The 18,315-nt window shown below is 42.1% G+C and overlaps 1 protein-coding gene across 2 annotated transcripts in view; it reads left to right on the forward strand.

Annotated features, from left to right (window-relative positions):
- Positions 1 to 1,747: 1,747 nt before the first annotated feature.
- The window catches only part of DUSP16 (dual specificity phosphatase 16), a 67,342-nt gene continuing 50,774 nt past the window's right edge, over positions 1,748 to 18,315 (forward strand). The window contains exons 1-2 of one of the 2 annotated variants that reach the window (XM_032184349.1): positions 1,748 to 1,842; positions 14,841 to 14,962. The gene's annotated coding sequence lies outside the window, so the exon portion shown is untranslated. Of the gene's footprint in view, positions 1,843 to 14,840; positions 14,963 to 15,725; positions 15,771 to 18,315 lie in introns of those variants that run through there. The other variant, XM_032184358.1, reaches the window with a different exon arrangement.

Genomic DNA, 18,315 nt, shown 5'->3' on the forward strand with positions numbered 1-18,315 from the left:
GTGACTGATAAGCGTACACCTTTCCAAAGGTGCTTTGTTTGAAAAGATGACCATCAGATTGTAAGGAGCCATAGGGTTAATCCTCTTTCTCCTGATGTCTTCTAAGGGTATGGGGCCCAGGGACTCAAAGGCCAGCAGAGAAGACTGACCAGAGTTTGAATTCTGACACGTAAGATGCCTCGTGCACCCAGCACAACTGGCAGATGACTGCAATGATTTTGGTGATTTCTCCTTCCCCCAAGTGGGGGAACATCTGCAGAATACCCAGGTAGGACTGGGCCCACACATCAAACCCCTGAATGGCACAAGTGCAGCATGTTAGTTAAAACCGGTACTAGCCAGAACGCAAAACGCCTTAGACAAAGCAATTATGTTTCTGCGTGTCTAAATGTTTAGATTTCGCTTTCATTTTCCTCACACTGTTGGTCTCAGAGCATTGTTTTTACTCTAACAGGGCTATTCGAGGGGTCATGGCCCTCAACTTGCCACGGAGCTCCACCGCGGGAGCAGCCCCACGGCCCCCTGGGGCTGGGGACACAGGGGACGAAGCCGGCCCGGCCACCACGGGGCCCGGCCCGGGCCGTGAGGGCAGCACCGCGGCCGGTGGCGGTGACCGGGCCGGGCCGGGCCGGGCCGGGCCGGGCGGGCAGCCCGTTTGAATCGCTCGGCGGCCCCGGCTCCTCCCAGGGGCCGGCCCCGCAGCTCGGCCGGGGGCCGCGGACGCGTTTCCCGGGCCCCCCCAGCGCCGGCCCGGTGACAGCACAGCAGCCGGAGCTCCCCCGGCCCGACCCGGCCCGGGAGCGGGTGTGCAGGGCCGCGGCCGGCGGGCTGCTTCCCGGGGCTCGTCTCCCCCCCGCTCCGGCTCCCTGTCCCCCCCTCCCGGCTGAGTGCATTCACTGGGATTGGTTTCGGATGACGCCACCGCTTTATTTTTACAGCGATGACCTCATCCCAGCAGCCTGAAGTTTACTGACCAGCAAAACTCTTTTCTCTCTCCTTCCTCCTCCTCCTCGGGTCTGTTCGCTCTACCCGTTTATTAGGAATTGTTTGGTTCCTTTCAGGAACAGTAGCCTTAAAAAATAAAATAAATAAATAAAAAATCGAAACAAAACAAAACCAAACCTCGCCACTAACCCCAAAGTTTCTTCTCCTCCCGATCTCCAACCCCCTCCCGCTGTCCCTTTTTAATTCTCTCAAGCCATCTTGGGGGGGGGAAGGGGGGGGGAGAAGACGAGAAAAAAAGCTCCAAATGTTTCCTTTTTCTTCTCCTCTCCGCTCCCAACCTTCATGCTTCCCCCTCTTAAAAAGACCAGAATAGCACTTTTTTTTTTTTTTTTTCCCTTTTAAATCGCTGTTATTTTTGACTCGAAGAAGGCGAAAGAGGCGCTTTCCCAGCGGCTGGAAGGAGACAAAAAGTTGCTTTCTGGCGGCAGCGGAGAGAGAGAGAGGCTGGTGGCAACTTTTATCCCCGCCGCGGGGACAGACCCGAGGCAGACAGACAGACAGACAGACACAGACGGGGGGTGCGACAGTAAGTTCCGGGAGAAGCGCAGGGGTCGCCGCCGGGACCCCCGGACCGGGGCAGCCCCGTGGGGCAGGGGGGGGCCGGGGGGGCCGGGCCGGGAGGAGGAGGACGAGGACGAGGACAAGGAGGAGGAGGAGGAGGAGAAGGAGGAGGAGGAGGAGGGAGGTGAGGGAGGGCTCCCGCCGCCCGCCCTCCTCTCCCATGCCCTTCTTCGCCGCCCCCTCACCTCCGAAGGAAAGCGCCGGCCGCGGGCAGGTCGCTGCCCCGCACGGGCAAGCTACGGCCGCCTCCTCCTCCTCCTCCTGTCCCCGCCGATGGTAAGGAGCAAGGGGCCGAGGGGGACAGGGGGGCACCGGCCCGCCGCAGCCCGGCTTCCCCAGCATCGGGGCCGGCCGGGACCCCGAGGGCCGGGGCGCGTCCACCTGCCCTGTGGCGCAAAGGAGGGGGCGAGGGGCTGCCCCGGGGAGCGGGGATGCGGGGCAGACCCCCGGCTTCCTCGCTGGGCGCCGGGATCATTTCGGGAGGGTGGCTGGGGGTGTGGGGATGAGGTTGGATGTGCGCGGCCGCCTTGCCGAGCGGGGCAAACGCACCGGCGCCCAGTCTGCCTTGCACCGCCGCCAGCGGCCGAGGATGCTTTCGAGCCCCGAAGGACTCCCGAAGAAACCTGAAGTGCTAAGCAGTGCTTGGGAAACATCTAAATTGAGGCAGCTGACAAAATGGAGGGCTGCTGTGGAGTCCAAGAGTGAAGCAAACTGCAAATTGTTAACCTGACAGTGTGGTCACGTAAACTTATAACTCCGTGGCTTGTGTTGGTACACAGCCTGATAGATCCCCTCTTCTGCCTTTATTTTACTTTTTTTTTTTTCTTTTTTTTTTTTTCCTAGAAGCCACAGGGAGGGATGATGAGCTCAGCACACACAGCGTGTGCAGAACAAGGTGTATGGGACGTGCCTGTTGCAAAGCCTGGCCAGTGGCAGGTTTTTTTCAGCGGCCCAAACCATTTTCTTACATGTCGGATGGAAAGGTGTCTTTTAGAAAACAAAACCAAGGAGAAGTTACTTTATTCTACTGCTGTTTCAGTTGGTTGAACCAGAAATTGATCTTTTGGTTTTCCTATAAGTGAAGGGTGTAGTCATAGTAAGCTGTATTGTCTGAGCTATGACTAACTTTTTTTGTTCAAACGTTCTGTGTATACCCAGCAGAATAAATAGAATAAATAGTGCATTTTTAAAGCTAAAAACAGTTTTAACTGTTTCTCCTTGCTGGAATGTGTTTTGGGGGTTCTTTCAATGACCTTAAAAAAAAAAATCCAAAACCCCAAAATGATTTTGTATTCCTCACTTTAAGATCTGTGCTATTCCTGGCAGTGTGTGGTTTGGTAGATACAGATCTTACGAAGTCACAACTGACCAAACAGGGGTTGGTTTAGACTCTTGTGTTTTGAGGGGAGGTGGAAAAATAGTAAGTCTTAATTTCTTTTTATGGCATTCATCTTGCTGCCCATTGGAAATTGAAGCATTCATCCCAGTTGTTTATGTTGGTTGGTTGGGGGTTTCTATTTGAATGTGGAGGAAGTATGCAACAGGGGTTCGTATAAGTATTTTTAGCTGTAGTTTTTAGTTGCTGAAGATATAAAGAATAGCGATATTCAAAAGTAAATCATGCATTTACTGAATATGCTTATAAAAATTGTTAGAAACAAATCTATAAAAATGTTTGAGGTGTTATGAATTCTGTTCATTATGCTTTTTAATACAATAGTGCTTCAGTCTGTCTTAACACACAACTTCAATGTCTCCCTTTAAATGTACAAATAAGTGAAAGCAGCAGAGAAGTTGCCAGTTCTTGTGGTAGTTAGAGGTAGTAGCCACAAAATGTTGTATGATTTAATGTGTGTGCAAAGGTCCAGAAAGCCCAACCAAGCATTTAAAATCTCATTGCATTGTTTAAAAATACATAAATATGTTCCTGCTCCAGTAGGTCTTATTTTGTTAGCGACCTAAGCAGATATAATGGAACAGAATCAGCTTTAGTCACACCAGAACAACTTCTGTAGGAGAAAATGAGCTCAATTTATCTTTGTTTCTATAAAATGCATGCTCTTCTTTCAGCAAAGTCAGCTAGCCTAACAGGGATGTTTGCTTTTAGCCAGAATAACTTCATTGGCTATAGGAATGGTATTGGCAGAAGCTCTTTGGGAATGTGTTAAATGGATTTCACCAGGAACTCCGTCTCCCAAGCAAGCGCTGTCCACTCACAGGTCCGTGCCACCCATCAGCCCATGGGCAGACTTGTGGATGCATCTGCCATGTGCCCTGCACCTTCCTTGGCCAGATCACCCTGTCCTGGAGGCCTGTGCCTGCAAGTGCACAGCTGTGAGCTGCAGAATGGGGGAATGAGGTTGCAGAGGATTGCTACAGATGGGATAGAGTGAGCGGTTCTGCTGTGCTTCTGCCTGTATGATGAGTATCAGTGATCCGGTAGGCCTGAGGAAACCTTTGGAAGGCAAACTCAGGCTCTCTACTAGATACTGAAAAGGCAAGATTAGCCGCTGATCTTTGTTACTTGCCTTGGTCTTTAGGTTCTAATTAATGCGTTGTGCAGTAAGAGCTGTTTGCAGAGCATGGGCCTTGCTCAGTCACACAATATTTCATTTTAGTTTTCCAAAGTTCATCTCTTTACTCCCCACACCTATTCAGAAATATTCATTGTTTGTAAAACACATTTTCCAAGAAATGCACTAAGTACAGCTGAAACACTTTTTCCTCAAGAAAACCAAGTCATGATGACACAAGAACAGTCAGGAAAGCATCAAGGTCATTCTTGACATGCTGACAATTTTTAATAGACAGATTGCATAGAGTAGGTATTGTCAAAGGATGAGGGGTGGAAAGAGTGGTGCATTGTTCCCTTTTTCTTTTGTCCTTTTTTTTTTCTTTTTCTTTTCATTCAACTCCCATGAAGAATCCAGGGTTTGGCCTTAATATCCTGTGGCTGTCCTTACAGCTTTGTTGTTAAGCTGATCAAATGACTAAAAATTTTCTTGTAGTCTTGTAGAATTTTGTCCATGGTTGTGTAATAGCACTTTTGTGTGTTATTTAAGAAGAATCATCAACAATCTGTTTTTCTGGGTAACAGGAAAGTTATTCCTGATGCATTGAATAGTATGTTCTCTCTCCTTTCAATTCCTTACACATTGCCTCCACATCTTGTGTAGTGACATGGATAGATCCTTTACAGCATTTTAAATACCAGTACCTACGTGTCAACATTTTAAGTATCAGTACTGTTTTTCTGATTTACATGGTGTACCTTTTTACAAGCAAAGGGCAATGCGGCATTCTCAAGGGCTGTCAGTTACATACGTGGCTTCTACTTTCTGAAGGAATCAGAAGACATGGGCAATGGGTTGCCTGGCAGTGTGTGTCGGGGCACCTGCCTGTGCTAAAGCCCGCCATACTGAACGTCATTGGTGCGGTGGGGAAGCGAACACTGTAACTTCAGGCTGCTTCCTACGGGTTGCCTCAGGAACCCTATCCTCAGGTGTGTTGTTTTTCTTTTCCTTGTATCACTGGTTTGATAAATAGTATCACTGCCCTGATGTCAAAGCTAACTGAGAAGAAACTGGCTCTGGAGGCTGAAGAAACAAGGCTAGAAGCTGAGATGCCCCAGCTACTGCAGTATTGCTATCGGCCAAAGAATGCCATCAGACCAGGGGAGTTGATGTTCCAATTCTTTCCTTGCCTTATCTGACCCTTAGATTGGTATTAGCATGGCAGCTCCAAATCAGGCATCCCCATTATAGTTATTCTGGAACTTCCCATAACACTTGAAGGAGGCCAAAAATATGCATCAATGGTAAAGTTTGGTGTCTTCCTCTCAGGGTTTGTATAGCTTTAATTGGAGCAGTTCTTGGTTTGCTTATGGTTAGGGCCTGTTGGCAGCTGTCATAGTCTCTAGTGGAGATGATATTGACCACCAGTGAATTACTATTCCTCAGTGATGAAAGCAAATCTGCATCCTGGGTGCGTGTATGGAGGACGGGAGGAAAGATGGGCCTGAGTTCAAGGCCTTGTGTTTCCTTTTGCTGAGCTGTGTAGTCTGCTGCTGAGCCAAGACTGACCTACTCAGAACTGGCTCTGGGAAGACTGGCATCTTTCCATTTTGTGTCTGTATGAAATACTTCTGCAGATGAAAAAACAAAACTTAATAATTGGACAGGCTAGGAAAGAGGGGAAGGAGTGCTGCCTCAGTGACAGGCTGCAGGGAGGTGCAGTGACCCGCTCTGAGACAGACCTGCTCCTGTGCTGCAGCCTTGCTGCTCTGGCACAGTGCAAAGCCATAACACCTGTGCTGCGGGACTACGCAAATAGCACTGCTGAAACAAGGCCCTTCACTGAGATGAAGTCTGTTATCTCTGCTCTTTGTTTGCCACGATGTAGGCCATACCTAGCCAGTAGGAAGCTTCTCCTTGGCATATTCTTTGAGGTAATTTTGCCCTGTGTAGTACAAGTTCTCAGAAATTAGGATCAGTTCTTTGCACAGACCTCCTCAGATAAGTTTACAGTCACATTTTGTCTCAAGCTTCAGTTATAAACTTCTGTAAGACGTTCAGCAAATAAAGATGTACAAGTGAAGGTGTACAAAGATTCTTATTATTTGAGAATGAATGTAATCTTTTTCTTCTGTAAGATTTTTATACATGCTATTCAGAGTGATAGCCTGCTACATTAGTGTGATTTTTTTTTTCATAACTGTGTTGTGTTACAATTTTCTTCAGCAGAAATCTGTGATACAAGCTTTCTAATACTGGGACTAAAACAGGGTTTCCAATGCTGAGACTAAAACAGTGTCATCTGTTTTCACTAGGCTTCATGCGATTTTGCTTTGCTATATTAATCTATGAAATGAGCCTGTTGTACTAGATGACAGATCTGTGTTTTATGCAAATGTCTTTTTTTTTCTTTTATTTTTTTCTATTTTATATCCTTGCCTGCTTATGTTAATACTTTTACATAACTAAAGTCATTGTGGGATGCAAAAAGATGGATCTGAGTGTGTAATGTAGCAACATTGGAATGAGAACTTTACGGAGAGCATAAATCGAGGAGGACAGCAGAGACTAATTGTATGAAATTCCTTTTGTGCACATGTTCTTGAGTTTGAATAACTAGTATGTATTCAGCCTGTTGGATTAGAAGGCTTTGGCGCTGCATGTGTAGCATAGATGTTGCTCTCAAAATAGGAGAGCAATTCTCCCTCCCCTAACAGTATTCCAGATAAAATTGATGCATTACTGTGTTGTGCTCCTACTGAATTCCTAGTAAAGCATGTTTGAAGGCAGAATAATTCATAATGTTAGGGCTATAAACACTACACTTTTAATAACCCAAGTGTTTTTGCTTCTTGATTACTTATGTGAGTAAGAATCATTCACCCCAGACTTTAAAGACTCAAATGCCATGTCAGGACTTGGGTTTCTACCTGCAAGATCATGCTTGCAGAATGACTTTCTTGATAGTGCATATTTCACTAGCCATATGTAGTCCTTTGAGCATGGAAGCCATCCATCTTTGAAACACCAGTTTCCAAATACATCCAAGAAGTTTGAACTATACTTCAGAGGGCCTTTCTCAAGCATGCCATCTTACCACTGAAACAAACCCTAATTTCAAAGGTGGATAAGCATCAAGAACATATTCCCCTTAAGAATGGGCATGGAATTATTTTCCAGTCACTGTATTAATACTATCTGGTGTAAGTATAGCACCTACCATCCATATAATTCCCACAAGTATTTCGTTACAGGTGAGAACCTGCTTTGGTGTTGGGATTTCATAGTTTCTTTCTTTAAAAATGTTGCTTGTGTATCAGCGTTTTCTCTTGCTTTCCAGCTCTGCTGTCCCTGGCAGTTTCATGGGAGGCTATTTAAACTCCAGAAAACTGTGAGGGAAGAGAACTGGAGGGGGACATAGCAATCTGATAAGTTTCTCTTCTAACCCCATTGTACACAGAAGTACCCTTCTAAAAGAGAATTTAGGTTGAGGCTTCTTACTAGTAAAACAAGGGGAGCAAGCAGAGTAAACTTGGTCTCAAGAAAGATTCATAAAGCTTTGCCAGTTTTTGAGCAACAAAGAAAAATATTCCAGCAAAAAATAGAGCATTAATCTTAGTACATCAGACTAATGTATTATTGGGTTCAAATAAGTCTGAAGGTTCACGCTAGATTGAATGAATCCCAATTAGCAGATGACAAATGGTGTCTCCACTTTTAGTAGGGCTTCCTCTGCCTCTCACTGATGCCTGGGTGCAAGACAGGTATGCTCCAAATTGAGGACTGGCTGTGAAAGAGTATCTCTTGCCAGAGCCTGTTCAGAGTTCTGCGCTGACGGTGAGTCTCTTCTCATCACACTGGGACCGAGTGCGTTCTTCCCTTTTGTCCCAAGCTAATCCTGCACTACTTCTATCTCTTAAAACCTCTCAAATTCTATATGATGAGTACTCTGAGGTGTTACTGGAGAGATGTAAACAACGATGACTGGTCTCTAGGTTCACAGTTCCCTGTCTCACTCAGACATGGCAGCTGAAGGCAAACAGGCAAAGTCTTTATGAGGGCTGGTAAATTCTGTGTTCTTCTATATAGGGCATCCCCTGCCACCTCGTTTGTTTCTCTCTCTCTCTTTCTTGCATGTAACTTACTGTCTGAATATGTATGATTACATATATTTTTTCTGTTCTCTACTTGTCAGTGGAGTGGGGTCTCCTGTTCAGTGTAGCTGGTGAAAATCCACCACTTCTCATGGATGACACATTGTGAGCATGCTGTCAGCTTCCCAATCCTCCATGCTACTTGTTAGGTGATCCATGTTTGGATATCATCCAGTTGACACAGCCTGTTTCCTCGCAGTAGCTTACTGAGCGTGTTGGCTGTGATTTCCAGGTGGACCTATTTGAAGATGTCTGAAAAATCTGTTCATCCAGCCCAGACATGATTATGTGACTAGGCCATTTGTTGCCTATTTCCTCTCAGAGTACTGCTGAAAATTAACTCCTTCAAGCATAAAATAGATGAGAAAGAATAGTAATACGAGCAGCACATATGTCTCTGAGGCAGTAGTCAGGACAGCAAAAAAAGTGTTGAAATACTAACCCGCACCATTGCACATCTTGCCAAGATGTGCAAATTCTCTCTTCCCATGGAGAGACCCACCTTTTTCTGCCCGCCCTCCCCCCCACATTTATAGGCCTTGAATCTCTTTCTCTGACTGAGGTTTGTGTGACTTGCCAGCTCTCCTGCAGGTGTGACCTGTGCTGGAATGAGGAAGTGTGCAGTATCGTTTCCCCTTCTGCCTAATGTATGGTTAAACCTATAGAAAAATGTGGAGGAAGCTCAGGCATTCTGTTCCTCTGACAGTCTTCTACAAATACAAGCTATTAATGACCATTGCCTTTAATGGACAAAAACAGTACTGGCAATTCCTTTGTGCACTTTATTTAATGGCGTAAGGAGCAAGCACATTAGCTATTTTTATTCAAACAGCCAGACATAAGCCAGTATGGCAGAGCGACTATGAAATGTCTGCATAGCTACATGAGAATACATCTGCCCTTTAAAACTAAGTTGTTTTTTTTTTCTTTTGGTTATGGTATTTTGAGAGGGTTCAACCAATGATCTTTCTTTGGTCTGATCTTTCTTACTGAGCCATGCCATAGATTTTCAAGATTTTGCATTAAAATAGGCAGAACATTCCTTTCAGTACTGACTTTGTCAACTGTTTCAGTCGATGAGGATTTACTGCTGTAGGAGAGGTGGGTGGGTGGCAAAACAGGAGCCGGTTCAGGTTAAAGGTTCAGTTCTTGTCCTTTCAGGAAGCTTCTGGACTATCTGTTCATACGTGCTGCTGAGTGACAGGCGCACAAAAAGAGCTGAGTACAGGGACACTGTTAGCAAATGCTAATTTAAAGAGATGCAGTGTTTGGGGAATTTTAAAAAGCTGCCAGGTTCCTGCAATTTTTTAATTTATTTATTTCCCCCCTTTTCCTTGATGAGGCTATCTACTTTGGCAGTAAAATGTCTTTCACGGCTTGACAATCTAAAAAAAATTATTTTTCCATTGATAATTTGGGGGTGAGAGACTGAGGTAAGCAATTGTTTTTTTGGGGGTGGGTATGTGTGCAACGAATACTTATAACTGAGTATTGACATGTGTTATCTTCAGTTCAATTTCATACAGAAAAAAGTCAAACTTCGAGTCTATGGTAGATGTTAGAGGTCTGAGGGGAGGAGGGGAGGGAAGAGAGAACAAAACAAACAAACAAAAAAAACAACAAACAAACCAAAAAACACTTTAATGTTATGCTTTCCCTGACTTGGAACCTGTCTGATACTGCAGTAAATACCTTGTAGTCACATATTTTTACGTATCTTTACTTAACTAAATTATAAAGTGTGCTTACAAAAATCTTGTTATTATACCCACCAAAGTACGGCATTTCTATTGAGTGTTTAATGTTTGGTCCAGCTGTGGTATTACTTTTCAATACAGCCAAACATTATCCTTTGTCAGCTATTTATCACTTATTTACCTGTTTTTTTCTGTTTATATTGGCAAAGCATGCAAGTGTAACTTCCTACTTCAGAGGTCTCTCCCTTTCAAATGTCAATTGTTACACATCAAAGCACAGCTGGAGGAGTCTACCTTTTGCTAGAAAAGAGTATTACTTTTTTTGGGGGGAGGTGGAGTTGGGACACTCATCAAATAGCTGCTTTGTGATATTAAGAAGGTAAAGTAATGAAACCAACCACATCTTTCAGCTTCACCACCAGTAGTAAAACAGGCTGACTTATGTTTAACTCAAAATACAGTACTATCTTACTATCTTCTAATACATGTGGACAGAGCTGTGACCCTTCTGCTTTTACTCAAAATGTTGTTAAGTTGCATTAGTGGGAAAAATACTCAGGCTTATCACTTTCTGCAGCTGAAGCTTCAAACAGCATGTCCAGTTCCAAAATCTCTGTGCTATCAGCATCAAATTCTGTCACTGTGGAAATAGTAGAGAAGGGAAACATACAAAAGGAACAGGGAATAATGGAAAAGAGGTATTGATCCTCTTTTATCGATCCTGTGGGAAAAGGGCACCCTATGCGCTAATAAGGAAAAAAAGGAAGAAAGTGGAGGCAACAGAGGTGACAACTATTAAAACAAACAAAAAAAGAAGTTCTGCATTGGTTGTACATGACGATGAGCCTTTTAAAGCACGGGAAACACACTTGTAATATGACAACAGGATAGGGTCATTCCGCTTTTGCTAGTAATACTGAGCTTGTACTAGCAGATAACAAAAGAGTTATTTTCTCTGTGTATGAGGAAAAAACATTTGATAAAAGTCTAAGGATAAATTTTAGGAAATATAGGGAAAAGGGTAGCTTCCAGTGAGGTCATGATAGTAAATATTATTTGTACATCTAGAAAATAATTTCTAAAAATTTAAACAATAATGAGTTGTGCATTTTGCCTTCCTGAGTCTGTGTTTTGGTTTATAATTAGTGTCACTGCAGATACATGTTCCAATCTATATATGCTGGTTTAGAATGCGTGGTGGCTGCTGGGAGAGTAATATTGCATGGGTTTGTGTATTTCGTCTTTATCAGTAGGCATTTGTCAATATTTAAGAAAGAGTTGGTTTCAAAATGTTGCCCTACAGACCACATTTTCATGCTGGAAACTTGTAAGGTTCAGAGTCATGGGCCTCAAATAGCAAGCTTCCAAATTCATGTAAAGACGTGTTTTTCAGTGCAACTGAGATGGGGAAAATGACCTGTCTATGCATTTCTGTTGTGAAACAGATTTCCGTTTCACAAAAAAAAATAAATTAAAAATAATAAAAATTATGCTGTCAGTGAATTATTGTTGGATTTTGTGTTGTTTTATTTTTAATCAGGTATGTATGTAGTTACTCTAGATGGAGAATAAGCTTTTAATAAAAGAAAAAAAGGTTGGCAAATCTTGTGTTCACTATGAGGATATGTCCAGCTCAAGAAGCTGATGTCTTCTAACTATGCTATAGGTACAAATGTACAAGCTTCCCCAGGCTCCTGTGATTTGTCTTCTAACATTTTCGGGTTCTGTTACATGCTTCCATTGGTGTGAATGCTTTGCAAGGACAACTAGTCAGTGCCACAAGGAGCTTTAATCTGAATACCCAAAGCAGAAGAACAGGAGTGTAAAGGCTGTTGACAGAGTGTCCTGCTGCAGCAGTGCTGGTAGAAAAGGTTCCCGAGTCCAGCTGCTTGTCACAGCCCCTCTGCCACTAGTTGCTGCCCTGAGCCTGCTGCTGGCGTAGTTCTGTGACTGTTCATACTTCATTTGAGATGAAGTCAGAGGATGGTCTTTTAAGTAGACCATTTTGCTGTATAAGCTAGCCTTGTCAGGTTTTGCTTGAAGCAGACCACAAATCTGTTGTGCTGTTTTACAGGCCCTCGATGGTCATTCACTTCTATGACAGACCTTAAATTACATGCCGTTTGGATACACAAGTCTTAGAAGTAAAATACTCTGTGGACTGTTCTCTCCTTTTCTCTGGACTCTTCCCAACTCCCTATTCCTCTTGTTGACCAAAAGAAGTAGGTTCAGTAGCAAAAAAGGTGAAAAGAAAGAAAATTAGTGTGGATCCACTGAAACTAGTGGAGCTAGGGCTACTCCAGCTAGGGCAGTGCAGCATGTGTTTCTGTAGCAGGTAACAGCAGAGTTCTGTCAGTAAGGCGAATTGGCTTGGTGCTTTACTCTGCTCCAGCCAAAGAATTTCTTCTTGCTTCAGAGACCCATCTCTTGGTCTTTTTTGCAGGCACTTGGCGTACAAGCCAGGTGGGGGTATCCTTGGAGTTGCTGTATCCCACAGTGCAGGTATGCCCATTGTGTCTTGTGGCAGTCTGAAGAGGATTATGGAAACTCAAAGGAATTCCTTTCCAAGCATGTCTTTCTGCTGGGGCAGCCAGAAGTGTATTTGTGAGATGGATTTGTCTATTGGAAACTACAGCAGAAACCATCGTTTTAATGTAAAATCCTAACAGTGAGCGTTCATTTGCCACTGTGCATGCAGGTTGGCTTGGCTGGGCTGCTGGCATCTCACAGAGCCCTGTACTCCAGTGGAAGCTCCTCTTGTCTGTGACCTGGCAAATTCGGTGTTTGAGTTCTGTGAGGAAGCTCTTCCTTTAAAAACGGCAGGATGTATATGCATGCATGTTTGCTTTCTATACAAACACACATGCATATATGAGTCCATACACGTACAAACTGTGTGTCTGTCTATACAGACATGTACACAGATATATAATGGACATACACACTCTGTCCAGAGCAGTGTATGTTTTATAAAGCTTTCATTCAAAATGATTTTTTGATGTTTTATATAAAAGGACAAGCAATTAATTAGCAAGGGGAGAAAAACAGCCTTGCAGATAGGTCTTCTTGGACTGGTCATGTATAACGGAGCGAGAAGATCCAGATACGTGGTTGTCATGAAACACTGAGTACGTGGCTTCAGTGGTTGTAGCTATCTGAAGAAGGCAGACAAATTTTGCACATTCAGTAGCTTTTAGTGTATTTAATTGAATAGGCATAGGCATGTGATTTCTGATCATTAATTGGGCTTAAGAAGGAAATTAAATGAAAGCCTAATCCCTTTCTACTGAAAACATGAAAGCATTTCTTTTATATCATACATATTCAGTAAAATAAAAAAATCTCTTTACTACTATTGAATGGATGGCTAATAATGCCTATTTTTGTTTTTACCCTGTCTAATTTTTTAATTTTTTTATTGTTCTTATATTAATTTAAATGGTACTGGTGTCTTTGGAGTTGTCATATGGAATTCTAATTTTCCTTACTTGTTAATTGTACACCACTCCTCTCCAGGTGGTGTTTCTGTCTTCTTTTTAATCATAACACTATAATTTTATTTTATTTTATTTTATTTTTTTGAGTGCTCTTTGTATTTACTTTAAGTAAGAGTGTGGTGATAACAGGATCATCATTATGGGGTCATGTCAAGATTGAAAAGGTTCTGCTGCCCAGAGCTCCTGTCAATGCATGGCTGCTTGCATTTCCATTTTGCAGGGGTAAGCATGTGCTTGGCATCAGGCATCTGCATGGAAAGAGATGGTGCTGCAACAGATCACATGTAGGGCAGACTGGAACCCACAACATGCTGGTGACTTTTGTCCATCAGGGAAGTGACTTTTTTTTTTCCCCTCTGACCATGTAGACAGTTTTGCATGCAGCAAATTTACGTGGGTTTGTACAAACAAGCCAACTGAAATAGCCTTCCATTAACCTAGCTCTGCTGTTTAGCCAGGTCCACAGCTCTAGAATTAATTTACAAAGTGGTTAATTTCCTATAACTTTGTCCAGTATTGTTTCTGTCAACACAGACTTCAATTTGCCTTTTTTTTTTTTTTTTTTAATCTTTACGGATCCCCTGAGTTTCTTCCATCTTCTCATTGGTGGGGAATGGGTGTGCATGTGTATAGTTGTATTATATTTTTCTTATAATTCCGAATCTCTAGAACTTTTTCCTATAGACAACTATAAAATGGACTTTCTAGTAAGTCTACATAAGGTTCTTTTAAGCAATTGAGTTGATATGCTCCAAGCTGCATGGGTAAATTTAATGGTGGGTTTGAGTGGGGTATAGAAATGTGTCCTCCCCCATTTCCTGCTTATGTTCAATTACACCTATCATCAGGTTTTCCAAATGTTTTGTGTGGCTACTTTTAAACCAGTTTTCCTAGTACTGAAGTTCCCTGTTTTTTGTTTTTTTTTTGTTTGTTTGTTTGTTTTTTTAAATTTAATATCACTTATAGCATGTTTTTACAAATACTTCGTACCTCTCCTGAAATAGCTCACTTTAATGAGAATTACATATTTCTGTTATCTGCTTGGCCATTACATTCTTTAATTCCCTCATAAATCGTGGGGACATGGTGACTTATTGTTGATTAATCATTTTTTTAATTCTCTCATTAGACTTGCCAGTCCTGACAGTAGATCAGCCTAGTCTATCTCAAATTTATCTTCTGCAAGCATCCTGTGTGGGAGAGACTCTTGCAAAGAAATCTGTTTTTCCCTTTTCAGTTATTATTATCTTGTGTTAGTATTAAATTTAATTGCAACCTTCAATTTTTGCACACTAGCTCTTATGATTTTTATTATTATTTTTATATGTTTTCCAATCTGATACTCTTTGCTCTCCAAAGGCATTTTTTTTCCTGTCTGCTGTCACTTACTCTGCTTTCTGTTTCTTTACCCAGGCTTGGATTCACATTTTTCTGGGATATACTCATTTGGCCTGTGTAACCTCACGAAAATGTTACCATTTAAGCATAATGACTCTTTTCTTCCCTGGCTTCCTGTTCCCTTTCCTTGTGAAGTGGTATGTATACCTTCTGTAACTTTTAGACTCAGATGGGAGCTAAACATGCAGTTTTTAATTTCCTCTCTTTTCCTGAATTGAGGATCTTGTGGACTGGCAGTGTTTTAATCCCCATTTCTGAAACTGAACAGCATGGTACTAGTTTTGACCGGATTCCTTCCATGAGTGTGGTGAACTCGGTTATATTATGGCCACTGCTGTTTAGTGGTGAGCTAACACAAGTGATAAATTGGCTTTCTGACAGTACTAAAATCACTGCAGGGAAGAGCAGAGGGAAAGCTTATTTCCAGGTAAAGAAAAAACAAGGTACCAAAGGTGTCCCTTGCCGTGTCCTGTCATGGTTTAAAGACTAAATTGAAATGTGGATTCTCTTTTGTCAAATCCAATTCCTCATGCATTTGGCGTGGTATTTCCCTTACTTCCATCTCTTAAACTGAATTGACTGGACTCTTCCCTCTTTTCCATAGTAACTGTGTGATTCCTGTTTGTTTTGTGAGAATTTCAAAAATTCTGATACTTTCCTGGATTAAAGGAACCAAATTCTTAATGATTTCTTCCTCCTTCCTTTTGTTCCTCCCCTCCCGACAGCCACATACAGGCTTCTTGAAGTTGTTTTTTTTTCTTGTCGTAGGAAAAGTTTCTTCCTCCTCATTCTTAATGGCATTCTTTATGGTTCCTCATATATAGAGTGCTTCAGCTGACCTCAAACATTTTGTAATGCCAGTGCCATTTTACCAGCTAAGCGAATAAAATAGTAATAGCATGCTTCCCACTTCTGTGTCAGCTGTCTTCCCTTCATCTGGGGCACGTAAGTCTCTAAATTCCTTCCTGATAGGTTTCCATTTTGAAAATACACTCTGTCTGGAATGATGTGGCATGTCTGCCAGCATAAAATTGGTATGAAACACTAAGCACAGGGAACTTGTTATCAAAATACTTTTTTTTTTTTTTTTTTTAAGGTCACTGTTGTGAAAAGGAATGATTAAGAAGTGTTACTCCAGAAGTAGAGAAAAAGCATTAGTGATTGCATCTTTCCTCTACAAAAAAAATCAGTGCTGTTCTGAGACCCAGTTACTCAAAAACAAGTTGTAATGAAAATATACTAAAATCCTAGGCTTTAGCTTGGGTATATCAAATACTTGGTAGGACTCCAAAGTGGTAAATAACTCAGTTATTTTCTTTATGGAGTACTAATCTTGTTTGCTTTGGCATCTAAATTCTAAGTCACAGCTTATTTTTACTTAATATACACTTTCTTTTAGAGTATCCCTTCTATGCAGTAATGGAGATATTTATTGCAGAATCCAGGAGGCCAGTCACAGACCAAGGATTCTGCTCTGTTTGGCCCCAGAGGCAGGAAAAAATGGTGTTCACCTGGGCAGTTCTGGTCAATGTAACAAGCACCAGTCATACTACTGCTGCCACAGTCCTCATTATGACAAAGTAGTGGTTTTGAGGCCGTATTTTGAAGGAGTGTGAGATAGGTGGGTCCTCATGTTGTCTTGTACAGCCCAAGAAGAAAATAAAGATGTGTTCATCTGGTCAAAGGAGCTGGTTTGGAGAGTTACATTTGCTGTAGGGTTCTGAGTAGGTGTGAATGGTATAGTCAAAGCCAAAGGAGATGCCACTGTGCTACTAGTCTATGCTAGCATCATATGCCTGTGCAAGCGTTTTTCATCCATTTATGTTATTAAAATTCTCCTAATGCTCACCGAAAAAAATAGTCTGGATGTATTGCTAGCTTTGATGTAGAAGTCTGAGGAGAAATCTGTCGTAAAGATGAAGTAAGTTGATGGCAAAGGGGAGCCTCTCAGCTGTAGCTGGATTTTTGAGTTCTATCAGGAGGGTACTCTTCAATAACTTTTGTTAACAGCAAGAATTTATTTTTGTTGACGGCTGCCAACAATTAGCATGCACAAGATGACATCTTCAAAGTAAGTCTTAAACAAACAAAACCACCATTCTTCTGTAACTTCTGATGTTAATTCCTGTCTTTCTACTTTTTCCCTTGAGACTGTTACAAGCTGTGGCCATTTCCTTAATGTATGATTAGGTTTGGTGTGTAGGTTTAAACAGATCTAGATTTTGAGACAGCAGTCTAAGATGTGATGGGCTTTACTTTGAGGTGTCAAAATAATGGGATTACACATGGTGGTTCCTGACAGTCCCCAAGACATAGTTCATGTAAACTTTTTTTCTGCTCCAGCAAGACAAATTCCTTTGGTTAGTGTTGCTTCTGTATTTTTAATGAATTTACTGAAATACGGTATGTGTGTATTAAACAGCAGTTAGGTTTCAGAGCTTTCAAGTTTTTTTTGTTTGTTTGTTTGTTTAATTTTTATTTTTTTTAGGAAAACCAGAGCTGCAACAAAATTAAAAAGTTTTCTGTTACAATATTCAGACCTGTCATTGCCTTTGAAAGTCCCATTAGTTGCTACCATGTAATAGTAACCCTTAACTGAGTCCTTTGTGTAGGATTCATTTGTCTCTTAGTGTGGCTATCAACCTCAAAGGATTTAGCTGTGTTTATAGTTTTGTAAGGGACTAAGTAACCTACCTCTGGATTCAAAAACAAAACCAAAATTGATTGATTGATGATACAAACAAGGTAACAAAATGACCAGAACTTCAGGAGGCTTAACCTCTTGTTCTTTATGGCTTAGTTGAAACCTGTGAAGCATAAAAGGTGGCTTGGAGTTTCTCTCCTCCATCATAATTATTCAACTTCCAGGTTTTCTTCTTTGTTGTGAGACAATTGGAAGATGTCTATCTATGTAAACCTGATAGAAGCATTCCCCTCAGGCTCTTTGCATGGTGCTGCTCTCTTTCTAAAGCTCTCAGTGCTTCTGCTTGAGTAGCACTACACACCATTCCTGCTTGGGTCACCAGTAGTCTGCAGCTGGATTTTGCAAGTTGGTCTGTGTCAGAAACTATTGATAATCTAATTCCAGGGTTCAGACATAGAACTTGCTCTTTAGAGAAGCTTTCTCATGGATAAATCTGAATGCATTTAAATGTCTGAGAAGAGGAAGGGGTGGGAGGGAATACCATGTAAAATTGCCTGTAGCCTTGCTGGATAGATAAACAGCTTGTGGCAGGCCCCAGGAGGATTTGATCATGCCTTAAGAAGGTACCCATAGTTAGATTTTTAGTTAATCTGTCCCTTTGTGATCATTTACCCCTAAAAAGAAATGTAAATGGATTTTAAGCTTAGTATTGGTTATTCACCAAAAAAGTTTTGGATATGGCTATGGCTTTGTCAAAATAGCAATGTGCTAAAAGGTGCTTACCTAGACTGGTGGTAGTGGTCTGTCTGGGAGGCAATGCTTTAAGCCATGGCTGTTATATATAGT

The sequence above is a fragment of the Aythya fuligula genome, chromosome 1 (assembly GCF_009819795.1).
Source record: "Aythya fuligula isolate bAytFul2 chromosome 1, bAytFul2.pri, whole genome shotgun sequence".
Classification (NCBI taxonomy): Eukaryota; Metazoa; Chordata; class Aves; order Anseriformes; family Anatidae; genus Aythya; species Aythya fuligula.